The sequence below is a fragment of the Beta vulgaris genome, chromosome 7, assembly GCF_026745355.1.
Source record: "Beta vulgaris subsp. vulgaris cultivar EL10 chromosome 7, EL10.2, whole genome shotgun sequence".
Classification (NCBI taxonomy): domain Eukaryota; kingdom Viridiplantae; phylum Streptophyta; class Magnoliopsida; order Caryophyllales; family Amaranthaceae; genus Beta; species Beta vulgaris.
In genome coordinates, this window is record NC_079208.1 from 3,696,527 (window position 1) to 3,722,853 (window position 26,327).

The 26,327-nt window shown below is 33.5% G+C and overlaps 1 long non-coding RNA gene and 5 other non-coding genes across 6 annotated transcripts; all 6 read left to right on the forward strand.

Annotated features, from left to right (window-relative positions):
* Window positions 1-17,536: 17,536 nt before the first annotated feature.
* On the forward strand, window positions 17,537-21,453 carry LOC125499546 (uncharacterized). Its single transcript, XR_007276445.2, has 2 exons — window positions 17,537-18,094; window positions 18,621-21,453. It is a non-coding gene; the product is annotated as an uncharacterized LOC125499546 (long non-coding RNA).
* On the forward strand, window positions 18,796-18,891 carry LOC125492160 (small nucleolar RNA Z266). The gene has a single exon (XR_007268604.1). It is a non-coding gene; the product is annotated as a small nucleolar RNA Z266 (small nucleolar RNA).
* On the forward strand, window positions 19,521-19,616 carry LOC125492159 (small nucleolar RNA Z161/Z228). Its single transcript, XR_007268603.1, has one exon. It is a non-coding gene; the product is annotated as a small nucleolar RNA Z161/Z228 (small nucleolar RNA).
* LOC125492148 (small nucleolar RNA Z105) lies at window positions 19,694-19,764 on the forward strand. Its single transcript, XR_007268593.1, has one exon. It is a non-coding gene; the product is annotated as a small nucleolar RNA Z105 (small nucleolar RNA).
* Window positions 19,932-20,001, forward strand: LOC125492149 (small nucleolar RNA Z105). Its single transcript, XR_007268594.1, has one exon. It is a non-coding gene; the product is annotated as a small nucleolar RNA Z105 (small nucleolar RNA).
* Window positions 20,455-20,547, forward strand: LOC125492161 (small nucleolar RNA Z266). Its single transcript, XR_007268605.1, has one exon. It is a non-coding gene; the product is annotated as a small nucleolar RNA Z266 (small nucleolar RNA).
* Window positions 21,454-26,327: the final 4,874 nt, after the last annotated feature.

Consider the following 26,327-nt stretch of genomic DNA (forward strand, 5'->3'; position numbering starts at 1 on the left):
TTGTCAGAAATCACCTTTTATAACCAATTTTTTTGTAAGAAATTAAACTACCTTTAACAAAAAAATTGGTTAATTAGCCACCTTTTTAGTTCTTTTTTTTGTTGAAAACCACCACTTGCCGGAATCCGGTGGTTGACCTCGATTTTCCGGCGTCGACCATCAGATTTTCGTCATTTCTTCCACTTTCACTCTTCTCCTTTCTTCTGCTAGCATCTTCCTCCCTTAAATTTTTCTTTTAGGATTGATTTTTGATTTCAGAATGATCAGTTTAGAAATGAAGAGTTTGAACAAAATGATTTGTTGTTACAATGGGGTACAAGGAAGAGATTGAGGTGCTCAAGAGAGAGAGAAAGAGAGAGATGAAGGGATGATAATGGGTTCAGGGGAAATTCGGGGAAAAAAAGGAAGAAAGAAGGGTGTTATGACATCACGTGCCATGCACGTGATGGTCAATGCCGGAAATCATCAGTCAATGCCTATTTTTCGGCAACAGGTGGCTTCCAACAAAAAAAAAGAGCTAAAAAGGTGGCTAATTAACCAAATTTTTTAAAAAGGTGGTTTCTCACAAAAGAGGTTAGATAAGGTGGTTTGTAACAAATTTTCCTTAATTTTAACTTATTGTAAAAGAAAATTCAGATAATATAAGATAACTTTAGATAAAATAAAATAAATTTCGATTCGATAAATTCATAAATGATAAGATAAGTCAAAATAAGTTGAATTAAATGGGACCCTTATAGGATAATCTAGTGAGTATTAATTTGTTATACAAGACCCATGAATAGATTATACAAGTTTTTTTTTATCATAATGGTGTACCATGAGCATACTACATCCAAGGCTATTTTTTGCTCATTGTTCGTTTAAAACCTTCAAGTGAGTATAAAATGCACATGTTACACCTAGATGTATGATGAATGCACTCGCGAAATATATGAAAACTTTTTCTTACTGTGTAATATCATCTGTTGCAAAGAGGAGGGTAACTTTTAATACTACATGGATAAACACTATAGGCCTTATAATTATGCAAGAATATGTATGTCTCATATACTAAGTACGGTTATTTCACCAAATACCCCCGACAAATCACGAAATTCACCATATACCCTTAATGTTTAAGATATTCATCATGTACCCATGAGTTTCCAAAAACGATCACCAAATACCCTTTTTCTAACGGACGTTAACTTGCTTGTTGTTAGCTTTATTTACCATTTTGCTATTATTAACCCCTAACCCCTAAACCTCTAAACTCCTAAACCCTAATCCTAACCCCCTGAACCCTGAACCATAACCCCCTAACCCTTACCCTAACCCTATTATCCCCCATCCCCACTCCCTCCCTCCACCCTGCCAGCCCCCTAGCCCATCGCTCCACCCCTCCCCTCCCCTCCCCTCCCCTCCCCTCCACCGTGCAGCCCCCACCCTTCCCCCTACCAGCCCATCCCCACCCCTCCCCTGCCAGCCTACCCCCACCCCCACCCCTCCCCTTTGAATTCCCCAGCCCTGCTCCCCTCCCCTTCGAATTCCCCAGTCCACCACCACATAGACATTTCGAAGTCTACAGCTTTGAGACCTGAGTCAACTCTAACGAAGAAATCTAAAGATGCTGCTGCGAAAATAAAATTCGTTGCTAAGCCGAAAATTGTAGCTGTTGTAGCTCTGAAACTGTAGCTGCTGCTAAGCCGAAGCGGCACCTACGGGGGAGAATGAGAGAATTTTAAGGGACATGTAAACCTCGACCAATGGCGATGAATTTAGGGGGTACGTGGAGGGGGGGTTGGTGATTTTTGATTTTTTAGGGGTTGTGGGGATGCGGGAGAGAGGAGGAGAGGGTGCGGGCTGGCCTGTGGGAGGGAGAGGAGGGGGATGCGGATGAGGTAGGGGCTGGGCTGGGTGAGGGGCAGTGGGGATTAGGGTTAGGGTTAGAGTTAGGGATTAGTTTAGGCGTTAGGGTTTAGGGGTTTATAATAAAAATTGTAAATAACGCTAATGGTAAGTTAACGTCCGTTAAAAAAAGGATATTTGATGAACGTTTTTAGAAACATTGAGCGTATATGGTGAATTTCGTATTTGGGGGTATATGGTGAAATAATCGGACTAAGTATGAAATGGATGAGAGTGAGAGATATCTTATAGTTAGAACTTTTCTCTCGGTTCCAAGAGGTCTTGGGATCGATTCTCGCCTTAGGCAAGTTGGAATCCCCTTTAATTATTTCCCCCAACTTGTCAAGATTTCTCCTCACCTTATTATACATATATATTAAGTATGCAATACTGATACATCAGAGGTAAGAGTTGCTACACTTTATGGTGAACTTCGTATACACTCTAAACTATGACGATTTTAAGTATTATTTCATTCGTCACAATTTAGTTGTCATCATAGATGTGTGTTTCAAATGCCTTGATATGGTATGAGTATACCATCCTTTTTTAAGGGAAAGATAAAACCAATTAACAGAAAGCCATATGACATCTATCACAGGTCCTTATAAAATAATGAACCATATCTAAGAATAAAGCACACTTACCCTTTATCCACTGAATCATTGCGGTATTTTATCAAAATGTCTATCATTGTAACATACTAGGAATATTTGTTTTTAACATGTATACCACAAATAAGATTCTTATTATTGCAACTTTAAGTATATAACAATCTAATGTCAATTGAACTACATCTTGTGTTGCTATAAAAAGAGAGAAAGAGCCCGGTAATTAGGTAGATTCGAGAAGAAATCCAGAGAAAGGGTGATTATATATCAATGAAGAAACAACTAGCCAGAATAGAAACTTGGACTTACCACCACTGAACGAAATAGTAGCATCTTCGAAGTTGAAGAACAAAGTGAGCGAGGGTTCTCATTGGAGGATAGAGAAGGGAGATAAACTAGGGTTTTTCTATAAGAGCCTACCATCTCTATTTAGTAACTTTATAGTTTGAAGCTACTTCACAATGATGTGGTGACCTAGAACTCAAGCTCCAACATTTTGTAACATCTTAATTTAATTAGTAGTTTTGATATTTTTTGGTATTCGATACTATCAATAAAATGTGTCAACCTTCACCCAAAATCTTTAATCAGCCACTACATACCCTACACCCTCACTTTTTTGATTTTTATATTTTGACTTTCAATTCAGTTGTTTGTGCAAACTAAATTGAGACCTATAATGAATAATTGTTATTATGCTCCTAGCTAACTTTGACCCTAAACCCAAAAATATTACCGATTATCCAATTATACTTGAAAAATATCTAGAGAATTTTTCATGGATTAAGCAGCTTAGATTTATATGTTAAATTCTAATACTTCTTCATAAGAGTTTCCCATTTATTTTAAAAATATCCACTATGATAAACATAACTTTGACCGACCGCCAAAAGCAATCGAATATGGAAAAAAATTGGTCATAAAAATATAATTATCGATTGTGTCCAATAATTTTGGTGTCTGTTAATTGAAGTTGTGCCTGCACAATTGAAAACGATGACCCATCTCAGCTTTTTGAAGTTCCATGCTGCACAATTAACAACGATGACTTCCTTGCGCATATGCCACAATTCTCACTCCTTTTCAGTGTTTTTCACTAGAGATTATTTTCCATTTTTTGCATCTTATAGAGTCATGAACTAATGACTTGGTCACTAGACCTATACTAGCAATTTTGCGCTGGGTTCTATTTTATGAGGGCTAGCTTTAACAATTCGTCCTCTTTACACTTTTTATTATAAATATGAATCCTAAAAAAGGACAATTTATCCATTGATTATCCCAAATTACCACCAAAATTACTGATATCCATCGCTTCTTTCCTTCAATCTTCAAAATCAATAAGACCTCTTTCAACCTTAAAACTTCAATTCAACTTTTCTCTCTCTACCCATCTAATGAGCTATATTTTTCTTTCCACTTTTTTGAGTTTTAAGAAACATTACTCTTGACAGATATGATGTTTGATGTTAATAATTGCACCCATATCCACCAAAGACATATATCTACAACCTCCAATTAGAGTAGAAGATGTGTAAAATCTTCCAATTCATGCTCACCAGTCATCTCTCATCCTTTGAAGAAATGTCAAATCTCGAACCGATTCAATTCTAGCTTTGTTCCTTCTTCCTCGGATAGTGTCATTCAAGCTTTATCTACACTGTATGTTGGTGGTGAAGCAAATGACTCAGTTTGGTACCTGGATTCGGGAGCTGCATCTCACATGACTCCTCAGGATGGTAAGCTATCTGCTATTCTTCCTTACACTGGGTCAAGTTATGTTGTAGTTGGAAATGGTACCACTATCCCAATTAAAAATGTTGGATAATCAACATTATATAAACTTCTAGCCGTCTCTTACTTTTCTTCTGTTTGTCATGTGCCTAACCTGAAACATAATTTATTATCAGTAAATAAGTTGTGTCAAGAAAATGGTTGTGTTGTGTGTTTTGATAAAAACTTTGTTTATGTTAAGGACAGGACAATGGGAGAGGTTCTGCTTTGGGGATCCAATAAGCAAGGTGTCTATCCAATTCAACCCACTCTTGTCTTATGTTTTTGTTTTGCTAGCCACTAAGGAGTCTAGAGATGTTTGGCATGTTCGCCTTGGTTTTTACTTCATCTAGAGTTTTAGGATCTTTATGTTCAAATAAGTCTATCTCATGTACTTCAAATTTTATGATGATTGTGTTGGTTGTATGTTAGAAAAAATACATTGATTACCTTTCGAACCAGTTGAACATTTGGCAATCTCTTGTTTTGTCTAATCAATTTTATAAATATTATCTTGTTTTTGTTGATGATTTCTTGCGACATTCATGGATTCATCCTTTACATCGCAAATCAGATGCTCATTCTCAATTCCTTGTATTTTAAAAGATGGTGGAAATTTTATTTAACTACAAAATCAAAATTTTCCATAATGATGGTGGTAGGGAATCTGATAATTCCCCTCTTCTTCAGCATTTTTGTGACAATGGTATTATTTTTCGAAATTCATGTCCTCATACTCAAGCTTAGAATGGTGTTGCAGAACGCGAATATCGTCATATTATTGAAATGGCTCGTACAATGCTTCTTCATTCTGATTTTCCTGCTGAATTTTGGGTTGATGCTTCGTACACTACCACTTCTACTATCAATAGCTTTCCTAGTTCGGTTTTAGGGGGTGTCTCACCTTTTGAAAAACTTTTTCATCATCCTCCTTCATATCATTTTTTGAAAACATTTGGTTGTGCGTATTTTCCTTTAATCCTGGATTCCAAACTCAACAAACTTCAACCTAAGTCAAAGAAATGTGTTTTTATTGGCTATGTCGTGGATTATAAAAGTTATCAATGTTATGATCCTGTTACCAATAAAGTTTATATCCGTCGTCATGTTTTTTTTCATGAACATGAATTCTCTTATCGAAGTCTTGTTGGTTCTTCGTCCCATGTACCTTATACATCTCCCTCGGTCTTGATTGTTGACTGGAGTCCCACTAATGTCTCGTGTGCGTCTTCCCATCCCTTCAAGTCGGTTGTTTTGAGTCCCTCGTCCCCGATTAAGGCTCACTCCCACTGCCACAGGCTGTCCGTGGCCTTGCACATCATGCCACGGGTCAATCGCGACCTTTGCTGACCCCCATCAAGCAACGCTGCTGCTTCGACCCATGGGTCAACAGGCGCTCGCTGGCTCACCTCACTCCCCCATCAATCACATCTGCCTGACCCACTGGCTTCCCATCTGCCACTGGGTTTCCCCCCAACCCACCTCACTTCCTGCTAGGCCCAATGGCCTTCCAGCACCTACTGGATCCCCACTCGCTCTCCTTGCTTGTCAGCGTTGGGCTGCCAGCCTCCAATGGCGAGGCCCTCCCCCCTTTGTGTGCCTCCTGCACAACGCAGTGCAACGATCTCCCCCTCGTTTGGGCCTGCTACCCAGCGTGCTAATCCCATTCCTTCTCATTCCCTAACGAGTATTGTTGCCTCTTCTTCCACTATGTTTTCTAGTGATTCCCACTATACTTCTCTCATCGTGTCTTCTTCTTCTTATGTCCCCGGCCCCGCTCTCCTCCTGTTGTCATAAATAATCATCCTATGATCACTCGTCTAAAAGAGGGTGTCTCTAAACCTCGTATTTTAATGAACATAAAAACCGATGTTATTGAGTCAGAATAACCTAATTTTTAACAAGCGTCTAAATACTCACATTGGCGTCAATCTATGCCTAACGAATATATGGCTTTGATTGAAAATGACACATGGGAGTTGGTACCTCGTAACTATATGATAAGAATTTACTTGGTTGTAAGTAGGTTTATCGGATTAAATACAACTTTGATGGTTCTGTGGAGCGGTTCAAAGCCGGACTTGTTATTTTTGGCAATCACCAGAAGGAAGGTATTGATTACTTTGAAACCTGTAGTCCTGTTGTTAAGCCTACTATTGTTCGCTTAGTTCATACTATAGTTGTTTCTCTTAGATGGCCTATTAATCAATTAGATGTCAACAACGTTTTTCTTCGTGGTTTCCTTCATGAAGAGGTTTATATGCGTCAACTTCTAGGTTTTGTTCACCCATCCAAACCCACATATTTGTCGTCTTCGTAAGTCCATTTATGGTCTGAAACAAGCTCCTCGAGCTTGGTTCTCTCGATTCAGCAACTTCTTGGTATCTATTGGTTTTTAAGTGCAACTGTTGTGACACATCCATGTTCACTCTTAAATTCCATGGTCATATTCTTATACTTCTCTTACATGTTGATGCCATTGTTCCTAGGGATGGCAATGGGTCCTGGACCCGACCCAGACCCGACAGGACCCGACCCATTTATAAGGGCCTGGGTCTAGAAATTTTAGACCCAATGTGTCCGGGTCGGGTCTGGGTCCCGAAGAGCGTGGGTCGGGTCCGGGTCCGCATATGCTAGACCCAGACCCGCCCCGCAGACCCATTTACATATTAGAATTTTTTTTTTTACCTAAACTCTTAAATTTTATGAGAGACATTAACTTTATAAGTTGTAACATTTTAATATTTTATCAGTTAATTCATAAAATTTTATTTAGAGAATTCTTTAACCATGGATACCAGAACCTATATATATTAGGGGGAAATTTTTTAATTACATATATTTAAAAATGTGATGAAAACTTAAAACTAAGAAGGACCCATTTAGGACCCAGTAAGGACCCATGGACCCGCTAGACCCAGCGGGTCTGGGTCTGAAAAATCTAGACCTAACGGGTCTGTGGCGGGTCTGGGTCTGTGAAAAATAAACGGGTCTGGGTCTGGGTCCAGGTGGACCCGCCCCATTGCCATCCCTAATTGTTCCTACTGGTAGTAGCTATGCTCTTGTCCATAAATTCATCTCTGTTATTTGTTCTCAGTTTGCTAGAAGGATTTAGGGGATCTTCATTATTTCTTAGGAGTTCAGGTTGTGCATACTCCGGTTTGTTTTTTTTATCCTCAAAATAAGTATATATGTTTATGATTTATTCCGTAAATTTCATCTCCATACTGCTAAACCAGTTCGCACACCTATTGTCTCTAGAGTTACATTATCTCTTCTTGATGGAGAACTTCTTGCTGATGCCACAGACTATCGTAGTATAGTTGGTGCTTTGCAATACTTATAATGACTCGTCCAAATATTGATTCTGTTGTTAATATGGTGTCTTATTTTATGCATGCTCCTCGTAGTACTCATCTTCATGTTGTGAAAATAATTTTTAGATATCTGAAGGGTACTTTGAAATTTGGTCTTTTCTTACATAGCAACAGCTCCCCTACTATATATATTGCATACTCTAATGCAGATTAGGCGGATTCTCTTGATACTCGTCGTTCTACTACTAGTTATGCTGTTTTTCTTGGGAAGAACTTGATTTCCTAGCGCTTGAAAAAACAACCTTATGTTTATAAATCCTCCACTAAAGCTAAATATCGTGTAATTGCGTATACTGCTTCCGAATCTATTTGGCTCCGGCAACTTCTTGTTGATCTTGTTTATTTTTTTGACGACCTGTAATATTGTATTGTGATAATGTCTCTGCTACTTATCTCACTGTTAATCCAATTCATCATGATCGAAGCAAACATATTGATGTTGATTATCATTTTGTTCGTGAAATGTTTGCTAAAGGAGGTCTTATGGTTCGTCGTGTTTCTATTCAGTTGTAGGTTGCTAATATTTTTACTAAAGGCCTATCTGCTGATCTGTTTACTAAACATTGTTCTAATTTATCCGTTTGATGTGTCTATTTTATATAGAATTTTACCCCCGTTCCCCTTGAATTATTGGTATTAATTGCGCTCTTCGGAGCCCTTTTTAGTACTAATGTGTGTCTTGTAGTGTGTTTGTGTTTTCAGACTCATTATTGTAGGAACAAGCATATTTTGGTGCATTTCTTACCCTTTGGAACCACTGCAAGAGACGGGAAGTCATGACGCGTTGAGAGCCCAAAAACCTGGTAACCGCCCGACCGGGCGACATCTGCCCCGGCTGGTCGGGCGAGTTTTACTTAGCCAGAATTCAGAAGCGAAGGTTCAGGAGAAATTTGCTCCCACGCCCGGCCGGGCGAAATCTGCCCGGGTCGGTCGGGCGAATGTTACTTAGCCAAATTTCAGAAGATTAAAGCAGCCAAAAGAGCATTACTTGCAGGCCCGACCGGGCGAAATCCGCCCGGGTCGGTCGGGCGAGGCGAACGAAGAGCTGCTGAAAGGCGCCCGGTCAGGCGCAAAGAAGGAATATCAGACCTGACGACCACCCGACCGGGCGAAATCCGCCCGACCGGTCGGGCGAGACAATCTTTGGGCTGTTTTAAGCGCGTGTTGCGCCAGATTTATGAGACATATAAATACTTATTTTCTTAGAGTTAAAGACTACGCCTTTTTATTAGAGAATACATTTCACTATTTTTTAGAGAGTTTTTGAGAGTATTCCATTATTGAACATTGATTACTACGCTTTGATTTTTTCAAGTAAAGAATAAGTTTTCTTAATCTCTTCCTTTCCTTCATTATTATTATGTCTTTCAATTTGTTATTTATTTGTTTTGTTAATTCAATTATGTGTGAGTAGTCTATTAATCTAGGGTTAAGTTAAACCCTAGCAATGATTTAATACATGAATTTCTCTTAATCCCAAGTTTATGTGCTCAATTGTTCTTGTTTGATTGATTGTTCTTATGCTCATTATCATACTAGGGATAGATGATTTTGATTTGACTCCATATATCTTGTTTTCAATGGGAATTGAATCTAGATGGTTTTGTTGATTCAATCAATGGTATGAATATCTCTATGGGAATAAGTAGATAGATTGCTAGGAATTTAATTGTGATGCTATGCTTAATGTCTCTTTCTTGCATGATTCCACGGGGGTAGGTTTGATTGCTTGTTTAGAGTAGCCATTGGTACTCGGGAGAGGTCTTTGGTAGTTATAGGGTGCGTTACTCCTCTTGAATCGTTGAGTATGTTTATTGGGATGGAATTTATTCATGTATTGTCATGCTAGTGGTGATGCTTAATTCTAGATATTTTAATTTATTGATATACCTTGTGTGTTTCTAGTAATTGTCATAGTTTAGCATTAGTCTTAGTTCAACATCCTTTTCATCATCGTTTTTCACTTGTTTAGTTAGATTGAGTCAAGATACCTAGTGTTTGATACTGTTTGTCCCTGTGGATTCGACCATGACTTGCCCTGCTACATAATTAGGAGGTTAGTTAGAAAATTACTTTTGTTAGGTGCACGACACGCCTACCACCGTTGTTTCACTGTGTACGTTCGGAGCCGGCGAGCCGCAAGATTTATTTTTCATTTTTGGGCCATATAGGTAGAGCGTTGAGGCCCGTAGTCCGTAGAGGTAGGAAATATCATTCTAATTTTATTCAGTCATTCAGATATAATGTTGCCAACTTGCCATAGCCAAGGTAAAGAGTAAAGACTAAAGATACAAAAGTAGTTCGAATAATTATAGATAGCACATCATGTTACAAGAATAATTATAGAATTGACTTGGTTACGACTTCTAGTCAATTTCTTCATTTTTTTCCTAGCCATCAACTAAAGCAATTTCTCCACGCCTTCGTTTGCGCATCAATTATATTGATATTATTGTCATTTTTCGGTAGGGGCCTAAGGCTCTAAATGGTAGTGATAGTGGTAGACAGGAAGAATCCATGCAGGTGAATACTTTCGACTTTGGAACTGAGTTATCCTTATTGATTTATTAGTTTGTCATGATTATCACATAAGCCAAAAGTTATATTCTTGTAATTAACTTGATACTATATTAGTTTGTTATGATTATCAAGTTTTTATATAGAATCGAGAAATCAAATTCTTAAGTATCTTAACCATCGAAAACTTAACCTTATCTGAATAAAAGACCTTAGATATGAAATATTATCTATGACGATAAAAAATCTTAATACAAATAATTTTGCATAGAGGTTTTTATGGAAGCTAAAGCAGTAGCTTCCACAAGCATAAATTGATTCATTAATGTAATAATTGATAGAGTATAAATTTATTTCTGGGGTCTCAACCATCAGCTTAAACTTTTGGTTGAGTTGGTCCTTTGACATGGTATCAGAGCCAGCGTGACAAAAAGGTCACGGGTTCGAATCTCATCACCCCTTCTTTCTCAGTGGAATATTTAGCGCTAGGTATATGAGGGAGACCTGTGCTACATCCACACTTCAAGCCCAAAGGGCTCTCGCATGAGGGGGCGTGATAGAGTATAAATCTATTCCTGGGGCCTCAACCATCAGCTTAAGCTTTTGGTTGAGTTGATCCTTTGACAATAATTAACAACAGTGCACAATATACAGTCCATGTGCAAGATATGGATTACAAAATACCAATAAAACATGTCTAGCTAGATTTGCATCATGTTTAAGAATTATACAAGGTTGATTTTACATCAAGCCCATGCAAATATTTCCAAATGGAGTTTATTGTTTTTACAAAAAATGTTTTAGCATCTGATGGGAATACTTGGTTGGATGAAGCTTGTGTAGACTACAAAAATTTACGTGTTTCTATTAGACTCCTAAAAGATTCATTGTTGAAAGTTGAAGAGACCTTGTTTCATGATCAAGAGGTGTCAAACCCCTTTCAATACGTTCATATTTTTTGTCTTTGTAGCCTTTAAAAACGTAACTTTGAACATGATCATTTACATGTTATTTTTACTTCCCTGTTTACACCTGCATGCTGACCTTTTCGTCCTTATACTTTCAGGCTCTTCTACCATTAAAGAAATAGGCTACATGCATGCACGCACCTTGAGAGTTTGATACAGCTACGTACTCTGTGTGCCATGTTCTTAGTTATGTTGAAGAAGGTATTTAGCTATATATATGATCTACAAACCTAAGACAATTTATTACTTGTGTAACAAGATACTTGAATGCAATTGTGATCACTGTTATTTTTTCTATAACCTGTAAAATTTCAAAGGAACTAAATTTAGGCTCTTGTACACACACTTGTAGGCTATTAATAAGTACTCTCTCTGTTTCATTTTAATTTACAAACTTTGACATTTTACACTATTCACAAATTTTACTTTGACCATCATTATTTGTGATTTAGGGCCTGTTCTCTTTGGCATAAAACAGCTGAACTGAACTGAACTGAACTGAACTTATCAAAGCTGAACTGAACTTATCGGAGCTGAACTGAACTGAACTGAACTTATCAGAGCTGAACTGAACTGAACTGAACTGAACTGAACTGAATTGAATTGAATTAAATTGAATTGAATTATATTACATTGAAATAAATTGAATGTAATAAATATATAAATAATATTTTAAACAATAATAATATGAATATTAAATAATAATTATAATGATAAGTAATAATAATGAATAATAATAGTTGTATTTTGAATATTTTTAAATGACAGTTATAAATAAATAATATTAATAATCATAAATTAATAATAATAATAATAATTAATGATAGTAATGATAATTAATAATAATTATTTTATATTATTTGTATTAATATATTAATACTTGACGATGATATATAATAACAATAATATCTAAGAAGTAAATTAATATTACTATTTTCATAATTAGATTTAATAATTTAAAAAATTTAGTAATAAAAATAATGATTGGGTTGGACCGCGAAAATTACATCATAAACCGTCTTGACGCGATTTGATTGGTTTATGGGCTAAAAAAAGTGGGTTTATTTGTGCTTTGACCTAAACCATGTTCCTCCTAATAATAATAGTAATAATAATTAGTAAAGCTACAATAAAAAAATATATAGAAACAACAATAATAATAATAATAATAATAATAATAATAATACTTAATAGTAATGATATATATTTAAATAATAATAATAGTAATTAGTAAAATAAATTATACCAACATAATAATAATAATATTTAACAAAATGGTTATAAAAGAATAGAGCTGAACTGAACTGAACTGAATGATCTGAACTGAACTGAACTGATCTGAACTGAACTTATTGGAGCTGAACTGAACTGAACTGAACTTATTGGAGCTGAACTGAACTGAACTGAACTTATTAGAGCTGAACTGAACTGAACTGAACTGAAAATAAGCTGGGGAGAACAGGCCCTTATACGCGGATGAAAATATAGTCATGTGAGATATTGTTAGATTCATCATAACATGTATTTTATTAATATGTACTTTTATAATTTTTACAAATACAAAACTAAAAATATAGGTCCTCAAAGTTTTACATTGGCAGCATGCGTAAAAAGTGTAAGTGTGTAGATTAAAATGAAACGGAGGGAGTAATAACATGCAGAGTTAAATTTGATGAGGTATTACTTAGGCATTAAACTTTAGATTTTACTAACACTACTAGTTACTGTATTCCTTCCAAAACAAAACTTACATATTCTCCAACAAGATAACAACAATATAGGGCCAACAAAGAACAAAGCGACATAGGAAGAGATATGGTATTCAAACAATAGGTTGTATAATTGTATTGTTGTTGTTTGAGTTGTATTGGTGTTATTTATGTACTGATGTATCCCATTTGGTTGAGGGCTTCCTTGAAACCGGCTGGGTGTAGTTTAAGACTATTAAATTTTCTTTCCTTATTGACTATTGAGGAATACCTTGTTTTGAGTTTGAGGCTAGCTCTATGCTTCTATATTTCATGAAATATAATTTATACTTATAAAAAAAGAAAATAATGTAGAAATATCAAACAAGTCAAAGGCATATTGACATGGAAAATTCAGTTAATAGCTCTAGCCTCTAGTGAGTTAGTAATAAGTAATAGGAAGATGAAAAAAATATGTATTTCCATGTTTTTAGCTAGAGAAGAAGCGGCTATAAAGAAGTTGTCCAATTTATGATGAGAACATAACTAGTATTTGGGTTCGGACGTTGTCCTGAATTGGTATTGTTTTCCGAACTTGATATGTATTTTTTTCATTCCCATTAAAATATACTAAGCAAAACTCAACATTTAAACCGTACAAATATAATAATGTAGACATTTAAAGCATGACTAAAAGTTGGTTGAGATGGTAACTGTGTCATGTATAATAGCAATATATAGGTCACGGGTTCAATTAACAAATATAAAATTATCCAATGTGTAGATAAGTCATGTCAATTAACAAAAATAAAATTATCTTGCAACAAGATTTGAACTCATGACCTCTTGCAATTATATTTAACACAATTACCATCTCAACCAACTTTTAATCATGCTTTAAGTATCCGCATTATTATATTTGTACTTTTTAAATGTTGAATTTTCCTTAATATATTTTAGTGGGGGTGGAAAAAATACATATCAAATCGGAAACACAATACCAACCCAGGGCAACGCCCGGACCCAAATACTAGTTTTTTACCAAAACTGCATTTAAAAGTTTCCAATTTTTATTTTTTTTTGTTTTTGAGGGGAAAGAGTTTCCACTTGATGTTGTTACTATCGCGTCAAGTTTCACTACCTTAAGTCTAAGAATACTAACATTGATATTACTCCATCTCTTGTGTTTCTTATACTAAAAAAAGAAATTTCTATAATTCCAAGTTACGTACCTAAAAGCAGCAAAAAAATATAAAAAGGAAAAAACCGGGTGGTGGTGGGGGCTAAAAACACATGGCCTTTATTTGTTTAGTCAAAGTCTTGAACCCTTGATATTTTTATAAAGGGTATAATAAAGTCATCTTAAAAAGTTTAAGGTCCCTATGGGCTATGGCCTATGCTGAATATCAATTTCAATTCTAAATATAAAAATATTATGCATCGTATATTATAAAAGTATAAAAAAAATTTAACAAGCTTGGGTTTTTTTGAATAATATGATATTGGCTAAAAAAAACATTTAATTTAAGGCTTTTAGGCTCTCTAAAAATTAGGATCGTGTTGTTGATCGCTTTGCGCACCCTCTTAGACGGTCCTGAATATAGAGGCGGATCTAGATTCTATAATTTAGAGGAGAGGCACTTGAAAAGGGCAGATTCATAACTAAAATATAGTGGGGGCAAAACAATATTAATAAGTTTTTTTTATGGGTCAAAGCAATCAAACTATCTATTATATAGAAAAAAATTTCAATAATATTTATGTTTTGCAATGTTTTTTATTCTCAAGTTCAATGGATCAATAAATCCCCAATAGTTTAAAAACATAGCCCCGTCCATTGTTGAAACTAATGCGTAATGAGTCAAAACACTAAAAAAGATTAGAACTATCTTACTTGTAGTGAGAAAAATAACAAGTGACGAGAATGTTGTGACGTGGAGAGGTCCACTGTTCTTATAGGTGATTTCGTCGCATCACGGGTGCGAATTTCTTCCCAACGACCGCCCTCCAGGATTAGCAAAGCGTTGTATGTACGTTTGTGTTCACTTACAAACAGGCGAATCGAGTGACTTAATTCAGCCCGAATTGAGATAGAGCATTTATGAGAGAAAAGAAGTGATGGATGATGTGTATGCTTTTTCTCTAACCAAAGGAGTTAAATAGGTTAGAGAACCATCACTAAAAGGTGATAAAATATTTGGTATAACAACTGCAATAAAATCTACAACAATTGATTTGTTATTATAAACTAATTGCGAGAATCACGCAAAGTTAAATTTCGAAAATTTCGATCACAAAAATGAAGCAAGTCATGAGACGGGCCACAGACCCTCAATTGGCGCTCGCCAATAGCCTAGCCCGAACAACGCGTTTGTTTTGCCAATCCTTTTAGCTTATTACTCAACAAAGTTTAAAGGAGTATGATGATATATAAACAAGGTAATGAGTTTTGTATTCTTTTAATGTGAAAATTGGGTATTTCATGAACAAAGGCAAACAACCAAATACTCGTTAAAGATGCCTAACTTTGAAGTTTTATTTCCAACATCTATAACTCCCTGGCCCCTGCTAATTGTTACAGAAAAGCAACAACAAATTTTATAAATCCATAAGTAACAAAAAAGCGATTACACATAAACCAAGAAATTAAAAAGGAAAAAAAAAAGATGAGTACAAGACAGAGTTGGAAAACATAGAAAAACAAAGTTGGAAAAACATTTCACTAGAATGGTGAAAAGAGTGAAGAAAAATAAAAGATAACAAAGAGAGAAGAAAAATAGAAGAAAGCAAAATGAGTAGAAGACTAAAAAAGATTCAAACATAGGCAGCAAACTTGAGAGTATCAAAACGCAACCACTACTTCCCCTCCTCAAGTGTAATTCGCAATCTGGATTTTTTTGGATGCGCGGTGCCACCCAAGACCCTTATTAGGTCCTCCCTAATCCCTAGAGGTATCGAATAATTATGTGGATTCTATTGTCTAGGCTCCATTATTCAAGTCATAATAAAAGTTATTATAAAATCTCTATTATATAAGGCAACTCTTGAGTACTTTCGTATGCACTTAAAACATCTAAAATGTCCTTTTTTTTAAAAAATATTTTACATCTTTTAAATATTTTTGAAGCTTGAAGCACTAAAATCTGGAGAATATTAATCTATCACAAAATGAGTATTAATCATATCAATTTTCTAAGTCGATTGGTTGTTTTGGTTGATTACCATTTCAATTTACATAAACTTTATTTTCTTATTATATATATATATATATATATATATATATATATATATATATATATATATATATATATATATATATATATATATATATATATATAGAGTGTTGATTGGTATCCAAGAAATTTACACAGGCAATAGATATTCTCATGATTTTATGATTCAGGTAATTGGTCGGTTGACAACAAGTGGGTAAATAGCCGGGGACATTGAAAATTCGTTGGGAATTAGAAATTCTTACCAACGTGGGAATTTATTCACCTACCTCCCCATTGGTCATTCAGAATTCATCAATTTATGTGAAATGCAAATTCCTTAATGTGATCGAACCAGACATGTGAAAGCCATTTTTATATGAATCACATAAGAAAAATAAATTTCTAGGAAATGAAACTCCGCGTAGGAATTAAATTCCCATGTGTACCAAACAACTTGAAATTAATTTATAGTTACACTTAATTTGTGTAGCTCAAATGGAGTTACCAATTATTGGATAGATGTCAATGTTATATCATTAGACATGTTAAACTCCAACTATCGATCCATTATAGAATCTAAATATAAATATATTAAAAGGTGTGTTTGACAACGTCTTTGCGCCACGTGGCACCCTCAATCTGCCACTAGAATTTTGCCATGTGTCTATTAACCAACAAGAAGTCAGGTAATCATTTTTTTAAAAGAATATATATGCTGAAGCCTGGGCTCAAACCCCTGACCTCAAGTAAGGATTTCCAAAAAGATTTACCACCTAATCTAACATCTTTTAGTGATTTATGTGTCCACAAAATTATAGATATGTGTTGTAATTATTAATGTGGCAGACTGGCAGTTAATACCTACTTCCAACCATAAAGTTTACTTTCTTATTTGATTTCTTTTTTGCAGTCACCCTCTTGCTCCATATCTCCTTTCGAAATTCATCATGATCGTTAGAGTCCTCTACTTCGTAATTAATTAATGAGGTTGTGTTACAAATTATTCTTGATGCTAATCATATTTTATTGTTGTTGTTCGAGAATACGAATCAGAAGATGGAGTTCCAAGGTTAGAGAGCAACGCCCATAAAGAAGGTTAGTGAAATTGTTAACCACAACAAAAATTCCTTGATTGTAGATATAATTTAATTCAGCTATGCTTTTATGTGCCACGTGGAACCTTTCCTCTTGCACTAGAATTTTGTCGCGTGTGCAATTAACCAACAATAGAGTGATCATTATATTTTTTGGAAAAAGAATATAATGATGTCTTGAATTGACCAAATGATCTAAAATAAGAATTAAGATACATTTACCACCACACGAAGTGACATAGCCCACCACTTCGCTAAGCTAACCCCTTTTGACGTTGAACAAATCTGGGAGAACCACTATCCCCTGGAAGTGGCTCCCAATATTTTGATGGACAATTTGTCCCCGATTTAATGTTAGCTAGCTTTTTCCCTTAAAAAAAAGCTACATATGTATGTCATTATTTTAAAATTAAATTATTAATAGATGAAAAATATAAGTACACCGAGTCTAGTCCGGGCCTAAAAACTAGTTTATATATTAATGGTCCTATATTTGTAGAAAGGAAATGTTTTCATAATTCTATAGTGCAACTAACTATCCCTTAACCAATGAAATTGTATTACAATCCCTTAAACATTATAATTCGAAAAAAAAAAAACCCTTTTTTATAAATTTGTGAGAAGGTTGTATTACCACGTGGCCTAATCGTTGCATAAAAACAGTATCGTAGCTTTTTAAGAGTTTTTAGCTACTAGCTAGTAAGTATCAATTATCAACCATGCTCTATATACATGCAAAACTTATCCAAGTTATCTCGATCTATAACTATAAGCCCAATCCCACACATACCCTATAACCCAGAACTATGCCAAAAAATTATGGCCGTTTCAGCCCAAATCTTACCGTTAAAATTTATCATAAACCCTAGAAATCCCAACCACGCTTACATAAACCCACCTTCGCCTCATCTCCTTCTTCATTTCTCTGCAAAATCATACGTTCTTCTGCTTTCTTTTCTAGGTGGGTTTGTTTTTTCGCTCTTCAATTTTACTTCCTTCAAATATTCTCGATTTTCATTGTTCATAGGTCGTTTTATATATTTATCGATTACGAATTTCAACAATTTCTGGGTTTTTCAATTGGAACATCTTAAATGTATGTAACTGAAAAATATTGAATCTTTTGTTGCGATTGATAAAGATTAAGTACTGAGTAAATTGGTGTATTAGTTAGGCAATAATTTGTTGCAAAATTAGGTTTAGTTTTTTGTCTTGAAGTTTGAAATATGTATGAATTAAGCGCAGCCCTTAAGATCGCCTTCCAAATTACAACAATGGAAGCGTGTCGAGTCATAGCTGCGCAAAATTGAATCAATTTTTTGGGGTTTTCTCACTAGGGTTTTCCTTTTGAGATTATTCCCTTTTTATCCTCACCTAAATTTGTTATTCATTTTCTCTATATAATTTGGATTGATATACATCCTTCAAATTTGCTGAAATTGCTTTGCATATTTCAGTTCATACTGTTTGTGTTTATTTTTTTTCAGCAAATGGGTGGTTGACATTCAAATGAGGTGCTATAAATGCTTGCATTTTAGGTGAGGAAACATATTAAAAAGTAATTGATTTCTTATGTATTGAATGTGCTCAAATAAGCCGTGTTATTGGTTCATTTATGTGTGTTTTCATTTTGTTTTTATGATGTGGTTTGTTAGTTTTAGTTGCTGGCAAGAATGATGATACAATATAATTTGTGAAGAATGTGAATTCTTATGAACTCTAAATTAATTTGCTTATTGATATTCTGACTTGCCAGCATATCTTGAAATCATGTGCTTTAAATGATAGAAGGGATTATGATTTAAACTAGTTCCTTATAAGTAGTCCTTAGGTGCGAATGTTAGAGTTAGCTCTTGTTGTTAATCGAATGCACTTACTTTGGTTATGGTTAGTTGGGGCTCTATGTATTAGGATATCTTTGGCTTTTCTATCATTCAATGTGTTCTTCGTCAAGAATTTAAGATTAACTAGTTTCTTGTAAGGAGTCCTTAGGTTAGGTCTGACTCGGGTACCCATGTACGACACGGGTATTTGTCCAAGTGTCTGGCTATTTTTTGAATTTTTTTCTATTTTTTAGCCTAAAACAAAGTGTCCAAGTGTCTCACTCATGTCCGAGTGTTGAGGATCCAACATGGGTACTTGAGGTGAAATGAACAGTTCGAGCAACATAGGTCTATTTGGGCTAGCTCTTATCGATCAACGAATGCTGGTGCTCGGGTTATGGTCAATTGGGGCTATGTAGTAGGATAACTTGCTTTTCTATCATTCAATGTGTTCTTCTTCATTAAGTATTTAAGATCCTCGCAACTCTTTTCCTTGCTGCCTCTTTTCGTTTTGCGACTGTTGTCCTTCTTTTTGAACATTGTATTTTAATTAGAATTATATGAGGTCAAGTGATGATTTGGATTAATATTCTCACGACGGTCGTCTGAGGCACTAAATCAGTGTCCTTTTGATGTTAATAATCCATCTTTCTGATGATCTCTGTTTTTATATGATATCAAAGTTGTTTTATTTGATTGCGAAATTTTATACATATATTGTTTGTTTGAGGAATTGAGCGTAATGATGATGATGTTGTATAGAACCGACAAATTCATGAAAGGAATACAAACCTCCTACTCATACTGAATGCTCTATAAACTCTGATAAGTTGGTTTATTTCTTTATTTATTTTGTTTTCTTCTAATTCTTTGGTGTTAATAATCCATCATTCTGATGATCTCTATGTGATATCAAAGTTATCTTATTTGATTGAAAAATTTGAACATTTTTTGTTTGTTTGTTTGAGAAATTGAGCGTAATGATGATGATCTTGTATAGAACCGACAAGTTCATGAATGGAATACAACCTCCTACTCATACTGAATGCTCTCTAAAACTCTTTATATGTGGTAATCTTACATTGGTTTATTTCTTTACTTTATTCTGTATTCTTCTAATTCTTTGATTTAACTACTTGAAACTTGAATGTTTCTGTGTCCACATGCAATGGAGAGCACATTGTGGTTAACTGGTTACTGCCTTAATATTCTTATTTAGGTAACAAGTTAATATTGTGGCGATGGCTGGTGTACTTGGTAATGATTTGACGCGAGTGATTAGGATGATATGGGGGTTTGGTGTTTGACAAACTGCGACTTGGGTTTTTAGGGAAGAAAGGTTGATCCTTTCTTCTTAAGAGAATTCATGTGATGTATAAGAGAGTAAAATGAAAGAACCCATGTTTCTCTACTATGTTGATTTTCAATGTCATTGGATCAAATGGTCTTAGGCTTGTTTGAATTTGTGTGGTTAGTTTAGGATTTAGATGGGTGAAGGGGATGGCAAAAATGATGATTCAATTACATGTGTGAAGGATACCATTCCTGTTGAACACATTCTAAAGCTTATTGATATCCTGATTTGCCAAGTTATCCGGTATCAAACCCACGCCTTATTGTGGACTACAAATGGTGATTTTGGAAGACTATCTAGAATTAGTTGCTTTGCTTAGCTCCAATATTAGACAAATGGGTGCTTCGTCATGTTGGCCTCCAACATCATCGGATCACAAGTTCACATACGTTTTGTTTGGCTTACTGCATTGCTCCATTGATGAGGACTGAAACTTTCCTGGTGTTTCTGAGTATGGAGGGAATAGTTTGAAAGACCGGTTACTGCATTGCTCCATTGATGAGGACTGAAGCTTCCCCGGTGTTTGTACTGTTTTTGACAGAAGACTTTCACTTTTTGGGCATGGAGGGAGTAGTTTGAAAGACCGATTGACAGAGTACAATCTTCCTATGTACTTTCTGGCCGTTTAACTGTTGGAGAATGTTTGGACAGTGGTTTTTCTATTTTACCTTCTAAATGAAGGAGTCTCAAATGGTACTCCCTATTGTATCGTCTTTTCTCTTATTTTAGTGAAATTGTTTTACGTCCAACCAAATAGAGTTTATAGGAGGTGAAGTCGCTTTTCGTAGATCACAGATTTGAATGGTCTTTTTTGGTGGGGGTGAAGGCTTGAACCATTGTAGTGATTGAAAGCTCGGGTGAAGAAAGCAATATCAGTCCACACTCTGCACTTTCTTTCGCAACAAAAAGAGTACAAAAGAGGGATTCTACATCCGAAAGTAAATTAAGCAATTGGCTTTACGTGTTATGGTTGTAGTAACCTTGACGTGGGAGATTCTGCCTTTTCCTTGGGATGTAGTAGTATGATACATGAAGTATGAAAGGTGAATTTTTTTTATTATTATTATTTTGATATGCAATGGTACGTGATTGTACCTTAGATTTTCAGTTCTTCAATAAATCTTTAATTAATAATGTGTTTAATTTCGTATCAAATAGAAAATGTAGAAAGTTAATGTTTTGATCATACAAATTTCTATGAATTTACTCTCAATTTTTTTTTCTCTTTTTGTGTACTTCTCAATACATTATGCTTGTGAATGTGATTTTGGAAATTATGTTTTAATCCTAATACCTCTTATAATATGAAAGATAAAAGTTATAAATTTGTACCATGAGATCTAACTTGAAAATCATTTTATATTGTTAGTCTTATAAACAGAAACCATACATATTATGATTGTGAAATTTGATTTTGGAAAAAAGAATGTGTATTACTATTTTTTTATTCATATGAGGTATAAAGGCTGTACAAAGGAGTGGGGGAATTCGAACTTTTGATTGTTCACATCATCTTAATCTTAACAACTAGGTCGAGACATCTTTGGTTAAAATGTATATTACTTGTGGATGGGAATGAACTTCGACTACATAGTAGACCCAAGGCAAAGACTAATCAGCATAAAAAAAAACAGATGATGAATAATTAATGTGATACTATCCTTACAAACTGTACAAGCTGGAATTGGATGGAACGTATGGTTGATATCGCATTATTTGATCAAAAATCACAAGTTTGACAACATTATAGTGTCCTGGAAAACTTGAATTTTGACCAAGAAATCGTGATTAGCGTGGGTAGTATGACGAAAAGGTTAGTTTGGTGTGACACTACTGCTAATCAACTTGGTGACATTATGTTGCCATTTTCTTACTTGGATAGTTGGATTGGATATAAGTAGCTAAAGTTGGTGGTAGAAATTTATTCAAATATGACAAAACTCTCATGTCCCGTGAACAAAAAGACTTCTTGCAAAGAATTGGGTCATTTTGTACCACACCAAAGCAAGGAACTTTACAAGTTTTCTTGGGTAACACTAATATTTTTGAATTATTAATTAGAGTCGGTTCTTTTCATTTTAAATTTTCTTAATTTAGATTATTTTATCTTATTTGTTTTGAACTTTTTGAATCTTTAATGAATTTCTTTATATTTTATGAAATTTTCTAAGTTTTCCTTAATTTTTCTTCTTAACTTTCTTTTTGTATATTAATTTCTTAATTTTTCTTATTTTGTAAAAAATAAGGTGAAGAGAATAAATTTTAATTATACTAAAATTTTATTATCTTTATGTGGTTTTTACTTGATTAGGGTCAAATTTTCAATAAATCGATTGTTATTGGTTGAAACCTATTATCGTATCAATGTTTTAATTTATTATTCCTCTGTTCGTTATTGATATTCATAGTTTGACTTTGCTACTATAATGGTTTTAGGTTTGTGCTAAATTGCTAATATAGCTGATTTGTAGAAATCCTAAGGCAATTTCCATAATTTGCATATTATAAGAGTAATCAGAAACATCGCTATGGTTACTAATGGTTTCCAAATCAATCATTTTTAAGGGTGCGTTCTGGTCAACTTAAAAAATTAAGTTTCAGGTCCAATAAGTTCAGATAAGTTCAGATAAGTTGTAATAAGGTCTAATAAGTGCAATAAGTTCCAATAAGGTCTAATAAGGTCCAATAAGTTCCAATCAGGTGCAATAAGTTCCAATCAGGTGCAATAAGTTCCAATCAGGTCTAATAAGGTCCAATAAGTTCCAATCAGGTCTAATAAGGTCCAATAAGGACCAAATAGTCAATGTTTAATAAACATTTGTATTATTGTCCACTATTTTGTTAATCATAATTTCATATCACTATTAGCGGATTATGTTATTATTAGAATTTTAATTAAAGTACCACAATGATTATATAGTATTATACTTGTATTAGTGTCTATTATTTTATTATTTATTTGTATTATGTCTATTATTTTATTATTTATTTGTATTATGTCTATTATTTTATTATTCATATTACTATTAGCTGATTATGTTATTATTAGAATTTTTTATTAAAGTACCACAATGTATAGTATTATACTTGTATTATTGTCTATTATTTGATTATTCATATTGCTATTGAATAATATTATAATCATGGTCAAATAATTAAGGTTAATAATAATAATAATAATAATTATAATTACAAATATAGGTGTTGAAGCTATTGTGTTGAGAAGAAAGGAGAAGAAATCTGAGAGGTGTTGAAGCTACTGTGACTTTGAACATTTTTTTCTCTTTCTTCTAGTAACATTCAAATAAATGAAAGGTAAAGAAAGCTGAAGAAATGAATAAAGGAGTTGTTGTTAGCAATAAATGTTCAGCTTATTTTCATTGATTAGGAAAAGGAGAATCAGGCCCATAATCAAGCCATTTACAATGAAAGTTCACTGCCTTTTGCTCAGCTTAGATTAGTAACTAGTGCTCCCTCTGTTTCATTTTAATCTACCCACTTACATTTTTCACGCATGCCAATGTAAAACTTTAAGGACATATATCTTTAGTTTTGTATTTATAAAAATTATAAAAAGTACATATTAATAAAATACATACTAAGACGAATCTGACAAGATCCCACATGACTATATTTTTATTCACGTATAAATCACAAATGAGGGTCAAAATGCAATTTGTGAATAGTGTAAAATGTCAAAGTGTGTAGATTAATATGAAACGGAGGGGTAGTATTTTATAAAATTAATTTTTTGATTTTCTATTAGTGTTTTTAAAATTAAAACAACACTATTAGATATATTAGTGATGAAAGTTATGTATAGGCAATATATAAATAGTAATTTTTTTGTTAAATTAATTATGAGATAATTAATAATCATTATTTTTTAAAGGACGAATTATAATAATTATTATTCCATAAAAATTTTGAGGGTAGTATTTACGTTAGTGGTAATATTTATGTTATTCATGGTCAATGTTTTTGTCTAATAAGGTCAAATAAGTTTCAATCAGGTTCAATAAGGTCTAATAAGTTTCAATCAGGTCCAATAAGGTCTAATAAGTTTCAATCAGGGTCAATAAGTTCCAATAAGGTCCAATAAGGTCAATCAGGTTCAATCAGGTCCAATAAGTTCCAATCAGGTTCAATCAGGTCCAATAAGTTGAATCAGGTCCAATCAGGTTTAATAAGTTCCAATAAGTTCAGTTCAGGTTCAATAAGTTCAGTTCAGATAAGTTCCAATAAGTTCAGGTCCAATAAGTTGAATAGAACGCACCCTTAGCCTTATGTCTATGAAAAAAATAACATTTGTGGAAGGATATACTTTTTCCGTCCTAAGATGTAGTTCTTGTTTTTTTTTTTTTGCACAGTCTCCCAAACTTAACTTTGCCTTATAATATCTTCTATTTCGTATTAGTAGAAAATATAAAAAGTTGATATTATAAATGTACACATTGAGACGAATCTAATAGCACCATATGTGATTTTTTTTTTGTATACATTAATGAGAATATTTGGTTAAAGTTTTTAAAATTTGACCTCCAAAAAGAAACATAAACTCTATTTTGAGACGGAGGGAGTATTACTTAGGGTGCGTTCTGTTCAACTTAAAAAATTAAGTTTCAGGTCCAATAAGTTCAGATAAGTTCAGATAAGTTGCAATAAGGTCTAATAAGGGCAATAAGTTCCAATAAGGTCTAATAAGGTCCAATAAGTTCCAATCAGGTGCAATAAGTTCCAATCAGGTGCAATAAGTTCCAATCAGGTCTAATAAGGTCCAATAAGTTCCAATCAGGTCCAATAAGGTCCAATAATCAACGTTTTAATAAACATTTGTATTATTGTCCATTATTTTGTTATTCATAATTTCATATCACTATTAGCTGATTATGTTATTATTAGAATTTTAATTAAAGTACCACAATGATTATATAGTATTATACTTGTATTAGTGTCTATTATTTTATTATTTATTTGTATTATGTCTATTATTTTATTATTTATTTATATTATGTCTATTATTTTATTATCATTACTATTAGCTGATTATGTTATTATTAGAATTTTTTATTAAAGTACCACAATGTATATTATTATACTTGTATTATTGTCTATCGTTTGATTATTCATATTGCTATTAAATAACATTATAATCGTGGTCAAATAATTAGGGTTAACAATAATAATTATAATTACAATATTTTGCAATAATAATTATAATTACATTATTTTATTATTTATTTGTATTATGTCTATTATTTTATTATTTATTTGTATTATGTCTATATTTTATTATTCATATTAAAATTTTTGCTTTTCTACTAGTGTTTTATAAAATCAAAACAAGACTATTAGATATATTAGTGGTGAAAGTTATGTATAGGCAAATATATAAATAGTAAATTTTTTTGTTAAATTAATTATCATAAGAGATAATTAATAATCATTATTTTTTAAAGGACGAATTATAATAATTATTACTCCATAAAAAATTTTGAGGGGTAGTATTTACGTTAGTGGTAATATTTATGTTATTAATGATCAATTTTTTTGTCTAATAAGGTCAAATAAGTTTCAATCAGGTCCAATAAGGTCTAATAAGTTTCAATCAGGTCCAATAAGGTCTAATAAGTTTCAATCAGGGCCAATAAGGTCTAATAATTTTCAATAAGGTCAATAAGGTCCAATAAGTTCCAATCAGGTTCAATCAGGTCCAATAAGTTGAATCAGGTCCAATCAGGTTTAATAAGTTCCAATAAGTTCAGTTCAGGTTCAATAAGTTCAGTTTAGATAAGGTCCAATAAGTTCAGGTCCAATAAGTTGAATAGAACGCACCCTTAATAGAGGCAAATGGAGGCAAAAGACTTACTTCCTCCGTTCTATCTTAAATGAAACATTTGTTTTTTCACACAACACGCTTCTTTAATAATTAATATTTTTAGTTATGCACACGTAAAAAAATATAAAAAAGTTATAATTTTATAATATGCATCGAGAAGATTCTAACAAGATCTCAC